Source organism: Balaenoptera ricei, chromosome 21 (assembly GCF_028023285.1).
Source record: "Balaenoptera ricei isolate mBalRic1 chromosome 21, mBalRic1.hap2, whole genome shotgun sequence".
Taxonomy (NCBI): domain Eukaryota; kingdom Metazoa; phylum Chordata; class Mammalia; order Artiodactyla; family Balaenopteridae; genus Balaenoptera; species Balaenoptera ricei.
This window is the reverse complement of record NC_082659.1, coordinates 12,181,256-12,199,767: the sequence shown is the minus strand read 5'-3', so window position 1 is coordinate 12,199,767 and position 18,512 is coordinate 12,181,256. Positions and strand designations below refer to the sequence as shown.

The window sequence follows — 18,512 nt, the reverse complement described above, 5'->3', positions numbered from 1 at the left end:
TATAAGCTTTTGCAAAACAAAGGAAACCATAAAGAAAATGAAAAGACAACTTATGGAATGCAAGCAACCATTTGCAAATGATGCAACCTACAAGGGCTTAATTTCCAAAATATACAAATAGCTCATACAGCCAACCCAATCAAAAAAATGGGCAGAAGACCTAAGCAGACATTTCTGCAAAGAAGACATACCAATAGGCACATGAAAAGATACTCACCATTGCTAATTATTAGAGAAATGCAAATCAAAACTACAGTGAGGTATCACCTTAAACCGGATGGAATGGCCATGATTTTAAAGTCTACAAATAAATGCTGGAGAGGGTGTGGAGAAAAGGGAACGTTTCTACACTGTTGGTGGTAATGGAAATTGGTGCAGCCACTATAGAAAACAGTATGGAGGTTCCTCAAAAAAATAAAAATAGAGTTGCCATATGATCCAGCAACCCCTCTCCTGGGCTTATATCCAGACAAAAGTGTAATTCAAAAAGATGGACATCTTGGGGGGAGGGCTGCATAGTCTGGTGGGACAGTCCTTCACCTCATCATCAGTGCCTGCAACCTTTGCTCCTTCACCTACTCCTTCTGTGGTCAGAAGTGGTCTGAATAACCACCTTGAACTCTCTATGGTGACAGTCATGGCACCTGGTGGATATGGGGATCCTAAGGCTGTCTGGCTGCCTGCAGTAAAGGCTAAAGGCTTGGAGATTTCTGGAACATTTACTCACTGCCAAGGGCACATCTATATGGAAATGAACTTCATGAAGAAAGCTCTGTAGCACATGACAGACTTGGCAATTCAGTTTAACAAGAATAGCTTTGGTGTCATCCCCAGCACTCCTCTGGCCATCCCTACACCACTGATGCCAAACCAGAGCATTGATGTCTCCCTACCTCTCCACACCTTGGACCCAGTCATGAAGATAGAACCTCTGAACAATCTGCAGGTGGCTGTGAAAAACAATAGTGATGTCTTCTACTTCAACTGCCTCATCCCACTCAATGTGGGTTTTGTAGAGGATGGCAAAATGAAGCACCAGGTCTTCCTTGCAACATGGAAGGATATTCCCAATGCAAAAGAACTTCAGTTTCAGATTAAGGAAAGTCATTTAATTGCTGACACTGTTTCCAGCAAGTTGCAAAACAACAACATTTATACTATTGCCAAGAGGAATGTGGAAGGGCAGGACATTCTGTGCCAATCCCTGACTCACTAATGGCGTTTGGGTTTTGGCCCAGCTCCATAGCAAGGCAGAAAACCCCGATTACACACTGTTGCTGAAGTGTAGAGCTAGCTCCTGAAGCCTCCCAGTACATCTATCGGGTCTATGACAGCGCTCTGAAAAACTAATAGACTGGTCCGGTGCCCTCAGGCCATCCTGTGATTGGTGCAAGCCAAGAACTCTTAACTGGAAGAAATTGTATTGCCGTGTGGAATCTGAACCCAAACACACGGAGGCCACCCGCCAAGGTAGTGATGGGTCTGACCTGTGCTAATATTAGAGCACAACCTTTTGGATAGTTTTAGCTATCCAACACTGAGCATTTGTAACCACAGCTTCAATCACTTCCCACCTCTTGCCACCTGCTGCTCTCTGTCCTTACTTGTGGGCTTCTCCATCCTGTGCCAGTGGCTGGCATTTTTGACTATAGTTTGATATTTTGTAATTGAGAGCTCGCTTCAAAAGCAGCAAAAGACAAAATATATTAAAGCAAGGAAAAGTGTCCCTGAAAGAAAAATAAGTTATTTGTTGTGTTTTTTCTACTCAGCTGTTTGAGCATATTATACATATTAGAGAGGTTTTCCAAATATTTCCCCCATTTTTTAGTACACTCTGCTCTCTGTAAATTGTTTCCTTTGCTGTTCAAAGCTTTATGGTTTAATGCAATCTGTTTTTCAAAAAATTTTTTTCTTTTGCTGCCTGTGTTTTTGTGGTCACATCTAAAAATACATTGCCCATAGCACTGTCAAGACGTTTTTTTGCCCCTATATCTTCTTCTAGTAACTTTACAGTTTCGGATCTTATATTTAATTCTCTAAACCAGTTTGAATTAATTTTTGTATACAGTGTGAGATACAAGTCTAATTTCTTCCTTATGCTTGTGAATATTCAGTTTCCCACGAATTTACTGAAGAGAAGATCCTTTTCTCATTATATATTCCTGGCACTTTTGTCAAGATCAATTGATTGTAAATATGTGGATTTATTTCTTAGGTCTGTATTTCGTTCCATTGTTCTATATGTCTGTTTTTGTACTGTGACCATACTGCTTTGATTACTATGCTTTGTAGTATAGTTTGAAATTATGAAGCATGATACCTTCAGCTTTGCTCTTTGTGCTCAAGATTGCTTTGGATATTTGGGGCCTTTTATGGTTCCGTATGAATTTTAGTATTTCTTTTTCTGTTTTCTGTGGAAACTGTCTTCAGAATTTTGACAAGGATTGCATTGACTCTGTAGATTGCTTTGGATAATATGGACATTTTTAATAATGTTCATTTATTCAGTCTATTAATATGGGCGATCGTTCCATTTATTTGTGTCTTCTTCAAATTCTTTCATCAATATTTTATAGTTTGCAGTGTACGGCTCTTTTATATTCTTGGTTAACTTTATTCCTAAATATTTTATTATTTTCACTGCTATTGTAAATGGGACTTTTTAAAACCTTTTCTGATAGTTTCTGTTGTTAGTATAGAGAACCACAAGTGATTTTTTTTAAATGGATGGCTAAATGGGTTTTTATTTATTTTTGGCTGTGCTGGGTCTTCGTTTCTGTGCGAGGGCTTTCTCTAGTTGTGGCGAGTGGGGGCCACTCTTCATCACGGTGCACAGGCCTCTCACTATCGCGGCCTCTCTTGTTGCGGAGCACAGGCTCCAGACGCGCAGGCTCAGTAGTTGTGGCTCACGGGCCCAGTTGCTCCGCAGCATGTGGGATCTTCCCAGACCAGGGCTCGAACCCGTGTCCCCTGCATTGGCAGGCAGATTCTCAGCCACTGCGCCACCAGGGAAGCCCCCACAAGTGATTTTTATATGTTGATTTTGTGTCATGCCACTTACTCGATTTATTTACTAGTTTGAACAGTTTTTGGAAGTGTCATTTTTAGGTTTTTGTAGATACAAAAACATGTCATCTGCAAACAGAAAATTTAGGGTTACCTTCATGATTTGGATTTATTTTATTTATTTTTCTTGCCTACTTGCTTTGGTGAGGAATTCCAGTACTATGTTGAAAACAAGGGGCAAGAATTGGTACCCTTGTCTTGGCTGAAACTTAGGAGAAACACTTTGGGGACTGTTAGCTTTGGGCTTGTCATATGACTTTTAATGTGTTGAGGTATATTCCTTCTATACCTAATTTCTTGACAGTCTTTATCATGAAAGGAAGTTGGATTTTGTCAAATAATTTTTATGTATCTATTAATATGATCATATTTTCCCTTTATTCTCTTAATGTAATGTATCACATTTGTTGATTTGCATACATTGAGCCATCCTTGCATCCAGGCATAAATCCCACTTAATCATGGTGAATGAATCCCTTCAATATGCTGCTGAATTTAGTTTGCCAGTATTTTGAGTGTATTTCATCTATGTTATTCAGGAATGTTGATCTGTACTTTCCTCATCGTGCCCTTGTCTGTTTTTTTTTTAATTTATTTATTTTTTTATTTTTGGCTGTGTTGGGTCTTTGTTGCTGCACGTGGGCTTTTCTCCAGTTGTGGTGAGTGGGGGCTGCTCTTCGTTGTGGTGTGTGGGCTCCTCGTTGCAGTGGCTTCTCTTGTTACGGAACACAGGCTCTAGGCGCGAGGGCTTAGTAGTTGTGGTGCACAGGCTTAGTTGCACTGCAGCATGTGGGATCTTCCCAGACCAGGGATGGAACCTGTGTCCCCTGCATTGGCAGGAGGATTCTTAACCACTGCGCCACCAGGGAAGTCCCCCTTGTCTGGTTTTGGCATTACCCTTGTCTGGGATGCCTCATAAGATGGGTTGAAAGTGTTCCCTCCTCTTTAAATTTTTGGAAGTATTTGAGAAGTCTTGGCTTTAAATACTTTAAATATTTGGCATAATTCACCAGTAAAACCATCTGGTCCTGGGATTTTATTTATTGAGAGGTTTCTCAATACTGTTTCATTCTCTTGACTCATTACTGGTCTGTTCATGTCTTCTATTTCTTGGTAGGTTGTATGTTTCTAGGAGTTTCTCCTTTTTTTCCTACATAATCCAAGTTGTTTGCATATGATTGTCAATAGTACTTTCTGATTGTCATTTGTATTTCTGTGGCATCATTGTAATGCCTTTATATGCGTGTGTGTGTTTATTTGTTCATTCATTCATCATTCATTCAGTTGCTCTTTTCCTTATTCTTGCTAACAGTTTGTCAATTTTGTTTACCTTTAAAAAAACTCCAATATTATTTATTCTTCTACTGTTTTTAGTCTTTATTACTTTATTTTTAATTTTTATTGGAGTATAGTTGATGTACAATGTTGTGTTCAGTAAAGTGAATCAGTTACATGTATATCCACTCTTTAGATTCTTTTCCCATATAGATCACTACAGAGTATTGAGTAGAGTTCCCTGTGCTAGACAGTAGGTCCTTGTATTACTTTTATAACTGCTCTAATCCTTATTATTTATTTCATTCTGCTAATATTGGGCTTAGTTTGTTGTTTTCCTAGTTCCTTTAGTTGTAAAGTTAGGTTCTTTAATTGATTTTTTTTTCAGAGACAAAAGGTTTTATTACTTATGGCACAGCAAGTGTGAGCATAATATTGTATTGGTTCTCCTTCTCCACACCCCAGTTCCCATTGGGATGACAGAGTGGGATCCAGTTGAGTGCTAGGCATGTACTTGGTTGTGTTACACTGAGGAACACTGAGTTTGAGGAGTCCACTGCTTTTAAAATGAGAGGTTAGCAAGTTCCTGTTTGTCTGAGGGAGAGACATTAGCTCATTCCTCAAGGCCGTTCATTACAAACACACTCCCAAGAAATGGCTCAGGTGAAATGCTGTCAGGGCATGCATTCTTTTTCTTTCCTCTTCTTTTTTTTAATTGAAGAATAGTTGGCATATAATATTACATTAGTTTCAGTTGTACAACATAATGATTCAGCATTTAAGTATATTAGAAAACGATCACCTTGATGAGTCTAGTAACCATCTGTCCCCATCCACAGTTACTGCAATATCATGAACCATATTCTTTATTCTGTATATTAAATTCTTGTCACTTTTTATCATATAACTGGAATTTTGTACTTCTTATACCCCTTCACCTGTCTTGTCAAAGACCCACTCACCTCCCCTTTTGCAACCACCAATTTGTTCACTGTGTCTGTAAGACTGGTTTTGTTGTGTGTTTTGTTTTGACATTACACATAGTGAGATCATGTGGTATTTGTCTTTCTCTATGTGTGAGTTACTTCACTGAGCATAATACTGTCTAGGTTCATCCATGTTGTCAAAAATGGCAAGATTTTATCTTTTTATGGCTGAGTAATATATAACTGTATATGTACATTTGTATATACATATATACATGTATATGTATCTCTATATGAGTATATATCTACATATGTGTATAGATACATGTATATATGTGTATGTATGTGTATATGTATATGTGTATATGCGTATGTGCATTTTGTATATTCATATGTATGTGTATACGTGTGTGTGTGTGTGTGTGTGTGTGTATATATAAAATCACTTTTTTATCCATTTGTCTATCATTGAACATTTAGGCTTCTACCACATATCGGCTATTGTAAGTTATGTTGCAGTGTACACAGGGGTGCATGTATCACTTTAAATTAGTTTTTTGCTTTGTTTTGTTTCCTTTGGATAAAGAACCATAAGTGGAATTGCTAACTCATATGGTAGTTTTATTTTTTTATGTTTTCAGAACCCTCCATAATGTTTTCAATAGTGGCTGCACTGATTTACATTCTTAGCAACAGTGCAGGTCAGTGCTCTTTTCTCCACATCCTCAGCAACACTTATTAACTGTTGTCATTTTGATGATAGGCATTCTGACACCTGTAGGGTGATCTCTTTTTGTGGTTTTGAATTGCATTTCCCTCCTGATGATTAGTGATGTTGACCATGTTTCCATGTGCCTTTTAGCCATCTTCTTTTTTTTTGGCAAAATGTGTATTCAGATCCTCTACCCAATTGTTTTTTTGTTTTATTTATTTTTTAAAATCATAGTTTATTTACAATATTATATCAGTTTCAGGTGATATTGGATTTTTCACAGATTACACTTGATTAAAAGTTTTTACAAGAGAATGGCTATAATTCCCTGTCCTATACAATATATATTTTGTTGCTTATCTATTTCATACATAATAGTTTGTACCTCTTAATGCTATACCCCTAATTTGCCCCTCCCCCCTTAGCTGTCCCCACCGGTAACCACTAGTTTGTTTACAGATCTGTGAGTCTGTTTCTGTTTTGCATATACATTCATTTGTATTATTTTTAGATTCCACATATAAATGATATCACACAGTATTTGTCTTTCTCTGACTTACTTCATTAAGCATAATATTCTCGAGGTCCATCCACGATGCTGCAAATGGTAGCATTTCATTCTTTTTATGGCTGTGTAAGATTCTACTGTACATATATCCCATATCTTCTTTATCCATTTGTCTGTTCATGGGCATTTCGGTTGCTTTCATATCTTGGCCATTGTCAGTAGTGCTGGTACGCACATTGGGGTTTATGTATCTTTTTGAATTAGTGTTTTCATTTTTTTCCTAGATAGGTACCCAGGAGAGTTATTGACGGATCATATGGTAGTTCTATTTTTAATTATTTTGAGAAACCTCCATCCTATTTTCCATAGTGCCTGCAACAATTTACAGTCCTACCCACAGTGTACAAGGGTTCACTTTTCTCCACATCCTCTCCAAAATTTGGTATTTGTAGACATTTTGATGAGAGCTATTTTGACAGGTGTGGGGTTGATATCTCATGGTTGTTTTGAATTGAACTTCTCTAATAGTTAGTGATGTTGAGCACCTTTTCATCTGCCTTTTAGCCATCTGTATCTTCTTTGGAAAGATGTCTATTCATGTCTTCTGACCATTATTGATTGGGTTGTTTGTTCATTTTTTGTGTGTGTGATATTGAATTGTATGAACCATTTATATATTTTGGATATTAACCTTTTGTCAGTCATATCATTTGCAAATATTTTCTTACACTTTGCACTTTGAATTTTGATTTTGTTGATGGTTTTCATGGCTGTGCAAAAGCTCTTAAACTTTATTTAGCTTCCATCTGTTTATTTTTGCTTTTATTTCTTTTGCCTTAGAGGCCAGATCCCCAAAAAATTATTGCTACAATTTATGTCACAGAGTGTTCTGCTTATGTTCTCTCCTAGGAGTTTTATGATTTGGTGTATTACCTTTAGGTCCTTAATCCATTTTGAAGTTTGTGTCTGGTGTGAGGAAATGTTCTAAAATCATTATTTTACATGTAGCCCTCCAGTTTTCCCAACACCACTTATTGAAGAGACTGTCTTTTCTCCATTGTATATTCTTGCCTCCTTGGTGCTAGATTTATTCACCATAAGTGTGTGGGTTCCTTTCTGGGCTCTCTATTCTATTCCATTGATCTATGTGTCTGTTTTTGTCATTATTGTAGCTTTGTAGTCAGGGAGCATGCTATCTCCAGCTTTGGTCTTTTTTTCTCAGGATTGCTTTGGCAGTGTGGGTATTTTGTGGTTCTATATTTGTTTGGGGATTATTTGTTCTGTTTGTGAACAATGTCATGGGTATTTTGATAGGGATTGCTTTAAATCTGTAGGTTGCTTTGAGTAATGGGGCTATTTTAGAAAGATTAATTCTTCCAATCCAAGAGCATGGGCTATCTTTTCATTTATTTGTGTCATCTTCAATTTCCTTCATCAATGTCTTATACTTTTTAATATATAAATCTTTCACCTCCATGGTTAAATTTATTCCCAGGTATTTTATTATTTTCGGTACAATTGTAAATTTTTTTTTCTTAATTTCTCTGATAGTTTATTAGTGAAGAGGAAAATAACAGATTTTGGTATATCAATTGTGTATACTTCAATGAAAATAAAAATAAAAATTAACAAATGGGACCTAATTAAAGTTAAAAGCTTTTTTGCACAGCAAAGGAAGCCATAAACGAAAAGACAGCACTCACAATGGGAGAAAATATTTGCTAATGAAGCAAGTGACAAAGGATTAATCTCCAAAATAAACAAATAGCTCATGTAGCTCAATATAAAAAAAAACAAACAACCCAATCAAAAAATGGGTGGAAGACCTACACAGGCATTTCTCCAAAGAAGACATACACATGGCCAACAGGCACATGAAAAGATGCCCAACACCATTAATTATTAGGGAAATGCAAATCAAAACTACAATGAGGTATCACCTCACACCAGCCAGAATGGCCATCATCAAAAAATGTACAAACAATAAATGCTGGAGAGGGTGTGGAGAAAAGGGAACCCTCTTGCACTGTTGGTGGGAATGTAAATTGATACAGCCACTATGGAGAACAGTATGGAGGTTCATTAAAAAGCTAAGAATAGAGCTATGTTATGATACAGCAATCCCACTACTGGGCATATACCCAGAGAAAACCATAATTCAAGAAGACACGTGCACCCCAATATTCACTGCAACACTATTTACAATAGCCAGGACTAGGAGGCAGCCTAAATGTCCATCAACGGAGTAATGGATAAGAAGATGTGGTACATATATACAATGGAATATTACTAAACTATAAAAAGGAACGAAATTGGGTTATTTGTAGAGACGTGGATGGACCTAGAGAGAGTCATATAGAGTGAAGTAAGTCAGAAAAACAAATATCATATATTAACGCATATATGTGGAATCTAGAGAAATGGTATAGATGATGTAATTTGCAAAATAGAAATAGAGACACAGATGTAGAGAACAAATGTATGGACACCAAGGGAGGAAAAAGGGGGATGGGAGAAATTGGGAGATTGGGATTGACAGATATACACTATTGATACTATGTATAAAATAGATAACTAATGAGAACTTATTGTATAGTACAGGGAACTCTACTCAGTGGTCTGTGGTGACCTAAATGGGAAGGAAATCCAAAAAACAGGGGATATATGTATACGTACAGGTGCTTCACTTTGCTGTACAGTAGAAACTAACAGAATGTTGTAAAGCAACTATACTCCAACAAAGTTAATTTAAAAAAAGAAAAAAGCTGTGTATACTTCAAATTTACTGAGTTTATTTATGCTAATAATTTGTTGGTGAGATCTTTAGGGTTTTCTCTACATATTATCATATCTGCAAACAGTGACAGTTTTACTTCCTTTACAAGTTAGATCCTATTTTGTATTTTGATTTTTGTCTTTTGACTGTGGCTAGAACTATTAATCCTGTGTTGAATAAAAGTGGTGAGAGCAGGCATCCTTGTCTTATTCCTGTTCTTGGAGGAGATGCTTTCAGATTTTCACCATTAAGTATGATGTTAGGTCTGCTTTTGTCATATATACCCTTTATATTTATTCATTCATTCATTCATTCATTCAGGCCGCACCGCACAGCATGGGAGACCCTAGTTCCCTGACCAGGGATTGAACCCACACCCCCTGCAGTGGAATCACGAGTTCCCAACCACTGGACTGCCAGGGAAGTTGCTGTCCTTTATTATAAAAAGGTATGTTGCCTCTATACCCACCTTGTTGAGAGTTTTTATCATAATTCAAATGTTGAACTTTGTCGAATTTTGCCACCTCCTTTGCTGGAAGTGTGAAGTTGATCATATGATTTTATCCTTTGTTCTGCTAATCTGGTGTGTCAATTGATCTGCATAGACTGAATCACTCCTGCATTGCTGAGATGATCCATGTGATCATGGTGTATGGTTCTTTTAGTGTATTGTTGAATTCAGTTTACTAATATTTTGTTGAGGGTTTCTGCATCTATGTTCATCAGGGATATTGGCCTGTAATTTACCTTTTTTGGTAGTGTGTTTATCTGGTTTTCATATATGGGTGATTCTGGCCTCAGAAAATAAGTTTGGAAGCACTCCATCAGTTTGGAATAGCTTGAGAAAGATAGATGTTAACTGTCCTTTAAATGTTTGGTAGAATTTATTAGTAAAGCCACCTGATCCTGGACATTTATTTATTGGGAGTTTTTTGATTATTGATTGATTTCATTTCTAGTAATTGATCTGTTTAGATTTCTTATTTATTGCTAACTCTATCTTGGAAGATGTATGTTTTTAGGAATTTATCCACTTCTTCTAGGTTATCCCATTTGTTGGTGTATAATTGTTTGTCGTAATCTTGTAGGATACTTTGTATTTCTGTGGTGTCTGTTGTAACTTCATCTCTTTTATTTCTGATATATTTGGGCCCTCCCTTTTTAAAAAAACATACTACTGTTGTCTTTTATTCTTTACAGAAGCTTAATAAGTGTTTGATCTACTACCCTTACTCTATGTATACTTTTTGCAGTGAGATTTTTACTTTTGTTTGTTTTCTTGTTACTATCAATAATTAGTGAGACTTCTTTTAAGCTTAAGTAAATTCCTTCAACATTGCTTATAAGGCTACTTTATTAGTGATGAACTCTTTTAGCTTTTGCTAGTCTGGGAAACTCTTGATCTCTCCTTCAATTCTTTTTTTTTCCACATAAATTTATTTATTTATTTATTTTTGGCTGCATTCGGTCTTTATTGCTGTGTGCAGGCTTTTCTCCAGTTGTGGTGAGCGGGGGCTACTCTTCCTTGCGGTGCGTTGGCTTCTCATGGTGGTGGCTTCTCCTGTTGCGGAGCGCAGGCTCTAGGTGCACGGGCTTCAGTAGTTTCGGCTCGCAGGCTCACTAGTTGTGGCTCACGGGCTCTAGAGCACAGGCTCAGTAGTTGTGGCACAATGGCATAGTTGCTCCGCGGCATGTGGGATCTTCCCGGACCAGGGCTCGAACCCGTGTCCCCTGCATTGGCAGGCAGATTCTCAACCACTGCGCCACCGGGGAAGCCCTCTCCTTCAATTCTGAATCATAATCTTACTGGTGGAGTATTCTTGTTGTAGGCTTTTTCCTTTTAGCCCATTGAATATATCCTGTCATTCCTTCCTAGTCTGCAAACTCTGCTGAAAAGTCAGCTGACAGTCTTATGAGAATACCTTGAACATACCTAGATGCTTTTATTTCACTGCTTCTATGATCCCTGTTTACCTTAAATTTTTGGCACTTTATAATATGTCTTGGTGTGGACCTGTTTGTCTTCGTCTTGTTTGGGACTCTGTGTTTCCTGGACCTGGATGTGTGTTTCCTTCCCCAAGTTAGGAAAGTTATCAGTTACTATATCCTCTAATAAGTTCTCTGCCCCTTTCTCTCTTCTCCTCTTTCTGGGACCCCTGTAATGCTCATGTTAATATTCTTGATGTTGTCTCAGAGGTCCCTTTACCTATAGTCTTAATTCTTTTTTCTTCGTGCTATTCAGCTTGGGTGATTTTCACTACTCTGTTTTCCATTTCACTGATCTGTTCTTCTGTATCATATAATGTGGCTTCCCTCGTGTGTGTGTGTGTGTGTGTGTGTGTGTGTGTGTGTGTGTGTGTGTTTTAATCTCATTTATTGTATTTTTCAGCTGTTTGGTTCTTTTTGACATTTTATTACTCTTTGTTGAAATTCTCACTATGTCCATCCTTCTCCTGACTTGGGTGAGCATATTTATAATCATTACTGTGAACACTTTTTTTTCGGGTAGAATGCTTATCCCTGTTTTATTTAGTTCTTTTTCTGATGTCATGTCTTTTTACTTCATTTGTAACATATTCCTCTATTTCCTTATGTTTCCTAATTCTCTCTGCATTTCTATTCATTAGGTTCAGGTTGTTACATTCCCGGGTCTCAGAGAAGTGGCCTTATATAGGAGATGACTGATAGGGCCCAGCAGCACGTTGTCCTCTGGTCAGCAGAGCCACATGCTCCAGGGGTGTCCCCTGTGTGGGCTGCACACACCTTTCTCTTATGGCAGGGCCAACTACTGTGGAGAAGCTGGTAGGCAGTGTTGGACCCTGGCCTAAATGGCTGTGAGGCCCCGTGGTATGTGATTGCCATGGGTGTGCTGGTAGCCCAGGCAGCCCTCCGTTATGGGTGGCTGTGTGGTGCTCCAGGTGCACAGGTGGATAGGGTAGGCCCCCAGTGTGTCTAGTTATGAGGCCTTGTGGTGCAGGAGTGCTATGGACATGATGGTAGATGGGGCAGGCCCCTGATTCTAATCAGTTCCAGGGAAGACTCTAAAATGTTGCTTGCCAATGTCTCAGTTCCTAGCGAGAGTCCCAGCTGCCTCTTGCCTTTCCAAGAAGCTCTCTGAGATTAGCAAGTGGGTCTGACCCACGTGTCTTTCACACTGCTGGCTCTGCACAGGGACTGAGAACGTGTGAGATTTGTGTGTGCCCTGTGAGAGCAAAGTCTCAGTTTTCTTTAACCTCCACCTTTCCTGAAAGTAAGCCCTGCAGGTTTTCAAAGCCAGACCTGCTGTGTTCTTTTCTTCCCAGGGCAGGAACCCTGGGCTGAGCAGCCTGATGCAGGGCTCAGACCCTTCCCTCCGTGTGGAGGACCTATGCAACTGTGATATCTTCCAGCTGTGGGTCACTGTGCTCGAGGTGTGGGTTCCAACTAGACTGTGTTTCCAGTCCTCCTACCTGCCTTGTGGGTTCTCCTTCCTTATATCTTTAGTTGTGGAAAAGTTTCCCTGCTAGTCTTCAGGTCATTCTCAGAGATAATTTCCGTGTAAGTTGTTGTAATTTGGGTGTGTCTGTGGCAGGAGGGGAGCTCAGTATCTTTGTACTTTATCATCTTGATCGCCTCTCAAGAATTCTTTTAAAATATATGCATTTATTACTGTAAACATAACTCTTTGAATTGCATTGTTTTTCCTGTATTCCATACATTTAGGTACTTTGTGTTTCCAATTTTGTTTGCTTTAAGATTTTTTAAAAATTTCCCTTTTGATTTATTCCTGTATTCACTGGCTATTCAGGAGCTTATTGTTCAATTTCTGAGTGTTCTTGAATTTTCAATTATTCTTTCTAATATTGAATTTCAGTTTCATACCATTGTGGTTGGAAATGACACTTGATATGATTTCAGTATTCTTGGATTTTTGAAGACTTGTTTTGTGGCTTAACATATGATGTACCCTAGGAAATGTTCTATGTGTACTTAAGAAGAATGGAAATTTTGCTGCTGTTGAGTGGAATGTACTGTATATGTCTGTTAGGTTCATTTGATATCAAGTGTGTTTTCAAGTTCGGTGTTTCCTGATTGATATTCTGTCCAGTGATCTATACAGTGTTGAAAGTTGGGTATTGATGTTACTTACCATTATTTTATTTCTGCATTTTCCCTTCATGTGGGTTAATATTTTCTTTATATGTTGAGAGGCTCCAATGCTGGATACATACATATTTATAATTGTCATAATTTCTTGATGAATTAATCCCATTATCATTATATGATAACCTTCTTTCCTTTGAGAGGTTTGACTTCAAGTCTTTTTTCCCTGATAACAGACTAGTCAGGCAAGTATCATTTTCATGGAGTATTTTTTTTCCAATCATTCAATTTTATGCTACATATACGGATTTAAAGTTAACATGAATCTCTTGTACACAGTATATAATTGAAGTTTCTTTAATCCATTCAGCCACCCTATGGATTATTTAAATTGAAGTATAGTTGATTTACAATATTACATTAGTCTCAGTGGTGCAACATATGGATTTAATATTTTTACAGATCGTGCTCCACTTAAAGTTATTACTAAATAATGGCTATACTTCCCTGTGTAGTACTATATATCCTTGTTTGTTTATTTCAAACATAGGGGTATTGGATTTAGAGAAACAAACTACTGTCTTTCCCTGCCCCCTTCACTCGCCCCACCAGTAACCACTAATTTGTTCTCTGTGAGTCTATTTCTGTTTTCTTATGTACATTCCTTTCTTGCATTTTTTAGATTCCACAGAGAAGTGAGAAGATAGAGTAATTTGTCTTTCTCTAACTTATTTAAGTAGGTATAAATATTCTAGGCCTATCCACGTTGTTGCAAGTGGCAGAATTTGATCCTTTTTAATGGCTGAGTAATAGTCTCTTGTGTATACACACCACATCTTCTTTATCCACTCATCTGTTGCTCGACATTTAGTTTGCTTCCATATGTTGGCAATTGTAAATAATGCTGCTGTGAACATTGGGATGCATGTATCTTGTCAAATTGGTGTCTTCATTTTCTTTGGACACATACCAAGCAGTGGAATTGTTGGCTAATAGTTCTACTTCTAGCTTTTTTCAGGACCTCCACATTGTTTTCATAGTGGGTGTACTAATTTACAATCCCACCAACAGTGTACTAGGATTCCCTTCTCTCCTTGTCATGAACAACATTTCATATGTGTAGACTTTGGAATAATAGCCATGTTGAGAGGTGTGACGTGATGTCTCATTGTGGGTTTTTTTGTGGGTCATTCATTTAACTTACACATGAAGGTGATAGGCTGGATGTGATCTCCAGGTTTAGTTTGCTGATGCCTGGTATAGGTTAATTTGAGGAGAATTAATACCTTTACAATGTTATTTAGTGCTTCATTTTTTCAGGTTGACATTTAATGATCGGTAACAGATTTAAAATTTTTTCTCGCTAACGGATATCTGAAGTCTGTCGGTTTGTTTCTGTTTTATAAATTAGTTCATTTCTATCATTTTTTAGACTCCAGTATAAGTGATATCATAGGATATTTGTCTTTTTCTATCTGACTTACTTCACTTAGAATGAAATAATGCCATTTGCAGCAACAGGGATGGACCTAGAGATGATCATGCTTTTTCATTTCTGAGTAATAATCGATTTTGTACATGTACCACTTCTTCTTTACCCATTCATCTGTTGATGAACATTTTGGTTGCTTCCATGTCTAGGCTATTGTAAATAGTGCTGCAGTGCATGTTTGGGTTTGGGTGCATTTGTCTTTTCAAATTCTGGTTTTCTGCAGATGTACACCCAGAAGCAGGACTGCTGGATGATATGGTAGCTCTATTTTTACTTTTTAAAGGCATCTCCATACTGTGCTTTATAGTGGCTGTTACCAGCTTACATCCCACCAACAGCATAGGAGGGTTCCCTTTTCTCCACGTCCTCTCCAGCATTTATGGTTTGTAGACTTTTTGATGATGGCCATTCTGACTGTGTGAGGTGATACCTTGTTGTAGTTTTGATTTGCATGTGTCTAATAATTGGAGATGTTGAGCATCTTTGCATGTTTTTTTTTTAAACACTGAGAAAAAGTTACAGTTGAAATTGGCTTCTTGAAAGTCTGACTATTTTGAATTTTTTTTCGATAACTACCACAGGACATTTGTTAAGGGCAGGTGTCATTTACACCCTGGCAGTCCTTGTGAATATTAAGTGCCCATAAGCACGTTTTAAAGTTGCTGTTGTGGAAATGTGCACAGGCGGTAGGATTTCCTTTATGCCCCTCTCTGGTTACTTGGGTAAGCTGAGCTGCTGTGGAAGATGGGCTCCTGGATTGTAAATTAGTGTGGACTGTGCCAGAACAAACCCAAAATCTTGTGTTTTGTTACTTCTTTTTTTTTTAAATTTAATTTTTCTTTTTTATTGGAGTAAAGTTGATTTAAAATATTGTGTTCGTGGTAGGCATACAGAATCTTGTTATGTATATTCATATGTCTATTCATCTTCAGATTCTTTTCCCATATAGGTTATTAGAGAGTGTTGAGTAGACTTCCCTTTGTTATACAGTAGGTCCTTGTTGATTATCTATTTTATATGTATTAGTGTGTAAATGTTTTTCCCAACCTCCTGATTTATTCCTTCCCCCCACCTTTCTCATTGGGTAACCATAAGTTTGTTTTCTAAGTCTGTGAGTCTGTTTCTCTCTCTTTTATTTTTTTGGCTGCACTGCAAGGCATGTGGGATATTAGTTCTCCCAACACCAGGGATCGAACCCACGCCCGCTGCAGTGGAAGCTCGGATTTTTAACCATTGGACCACCAGGAAAGTTCCTGTTTCTCTCTTGTAAATTAGTTCATTGGTGTCAATTTTTAAATTTCACCTATAAGTGGTATCATATGATATTTGACTTTCCCTTTCTGACTTACTTCACTTAGTATGATTATCTCTAGGTCCATCCATGATGCTGCAAATGGCATTCTTTCATTCTTTTTCGTTTCTGAGTAATATTTCACTGTGAACCTGTACCACTTCTTTTTTTTTTTTTATAAATTTATTTATTTATTTTTGGCTGTGTTGGGTCTTCGTCTCTGTGCGAGGGCTTTCTCTAGTTGCAGCGAGTGGGGGCCACCCTCCATCGCGGTTCGTGGGCCTCTCACTATCGCGGCCTCTCCTGTTGCGGAGCACTGGTTCCAGACGCGCAGGCTCAGTAGTTGTGGCTCACGGGCCCAGCTGCTCTGAGGCATACGGGATCCTCCCAGACCAGGGCTCGAACCCGTGTCCCCTGCATTGGCAGGCAGACCCTCAACCACTGCGCCACCAGGGAAGCCCCCATGTACCACTTCTTTATCCATCCATCTGCTGATGGATATTTTGGTTGCTTCCATGTCTTAGACATTGTAAATTGTGCTGCGGTGCACATATGGGTGCATGTGTGTTTTCCAATTTTGGTTTTCTCTCGTTATACGCCCAGGAGTGGGACTGCTGGATCATAATGGTAGCTCTAATTTAACTTGTAAAGGCACCTCCATACTGTTCTCTATAGTGGCTGTTACCACCTTAGATCCCAACAGCAGCTTAGGAGGGTTCCCTTTTTTCTACCTCTCAAGCATTTATTGTTTGTAGACTTTTCAATGATGGCTATTCTGACACACGTGAAGTGATCCCTCATTGTAGTTTTGATTTCCATGCCACTAATAATACACAAATTAGAGCATCTTTTCAAGTGCTTTTCTTTTAAACAGTGTGAGTAAAATTTACCTATTGAAATAGGATCTTGAAAGTCTGTTTGTTTTGAATTTTTTTTTTGGCTTACCTACCCCTGGATATTTCCTGATTGCAGGTGTCATTTACAGCCCTACAGTCCTTGTGAATATTAAGTACCCATAAGCATTGGTTTTAAAGTTGCAGTTGCAGGAAAGGGCAACAAGGTAGTGGAATTTGTTCATACTCAACTTGATTGCTAGGGCAAACAGAGCCTTAGTGGAACTCCTGTTCCTAGGTTGTAAATTAGAGTGGAAAGTGCCAGGACAAATACACAAAACCTTGTGTCACATTACTTCTTGTTTACTTTAATTTTTATTTCTTATCAGAGTAAATTTGGTTACAATGTTGTGTTTGTTCTAGGTGTACAGAATCTGGTTCATTCATACGTATACATATATCTAATCAGGTTTAGATTCTTTCCCATGTTGGTCATTAGAGTGTTGAGTAGACCTCCCTTGGCATCCAGTAGGTCCTTCTTGATTATATATTTTATATGTATTATTAAATGTATGTTAACCCCAACGTCCTAATTTTTCCATTCCTTTCACCTTTTTCTAAGTCTGTATGGGTCTTTCTCTGTGGGAATATGTTCATGGGTATCAATTTTTAGATAACACCAGTAAATGATATCATCGGATATTTGTCTTTCTCTTTCTGACTTCCTTTACATAGTATGCTTATCTCTAGGCTCATCTGTGGTGCTGCAAAAGGCATCGTTTCATCTTTTCCATGGCTAATATTCCATTGTGTACGTACCACTTCTTCTTTGTCCATTCATTTGTAGATGTACATTTTGGTTGCATCCATGTCTGGCTATTGTAAATATCGCTGCAGTTCACGTTTGGGTGCCTGCGTCTTTCTGAATTCTGGTCTTCTCGGGTTATAGGCCCATTAGTGTTTCAGCAGGATCATATGGTAGCTCAATTGTTACCCTTTAAAGGCATCTTCATTCTGTTCTAATTAGTGGCTGTTACCAGTTTACATCCCAGCAACAGCATAGGAGGGTACCCATTCTCGGAAACCCATTCAGCATTTATGGTTTGCAGACATTTTTTTCTGATGGCCATTCAGACTAGTGTGAGGTGATACCTTTTTGTAGTTTAAATTTGCATGTCTCTAATAATTCTTGATGTTGAACATGTTTTCATGTCCTTTTTGAAAAAAAAAGAACAGTGTGAGCAAATTTACCTCTTGAAATTGTCTTCTTGAGAGTTTGCCCTGTTTTGAATATTAATGTCCATTCCTGACCTCAGGACATTTTTTGAGGGCAGGTGTCATTTAAAGCCCTGCAGTCCTTGTGAATATTAAGTGACCATTAGCACTAGGTTTAAAGCTGCCGTTGCGGGAAATGGCCAAAAGGCGGCAGATTTCTACATTCCCAGTTTTGGTTACAAGGGCAGCAGAGCCTTCCTGGAAGTCGTGTTCCTAGGTTGCAAATTAGAATGGAATGTGCCAGGAAAAACCTCCAGAAGTTTCTGTCTTAGTAC

The 18,512-nt window shown here is 38.1% G+C and overlaps 1 long non-coding RNA gene and 1 pseudogene across 1 annotated transcript in view; one reads left to right on the top strand and one right to left on the bottom strand.

Moving 5' to 3' along the window:
• Positions 1 to 490: 490 nt before the first annotated feature.
• On the top strand, positions 491 to 1,350 carry LOC132356734 (AP-2 complex subunit beta-like; annotated as a pseudogene).
• A 15,968-nt stretch (positions 1,351 to 17,318) lies between these two features.
• Positions 17,319 to 18,512, bottom strand: part of LOC132356424 (uncharacterized) — an 85,163-nt gene continuing 83,969 nt past the window's right edge. The window contains exon 4 of the long non-coding RNA XR_009499854.1: positions 17,319 to 18,176. This is a non-coding gene — a long non-coding RNA (uncharacterized LOC132356424). The remainder of the gene's footprint in view (positions 18,177 to 18,512) is intronic.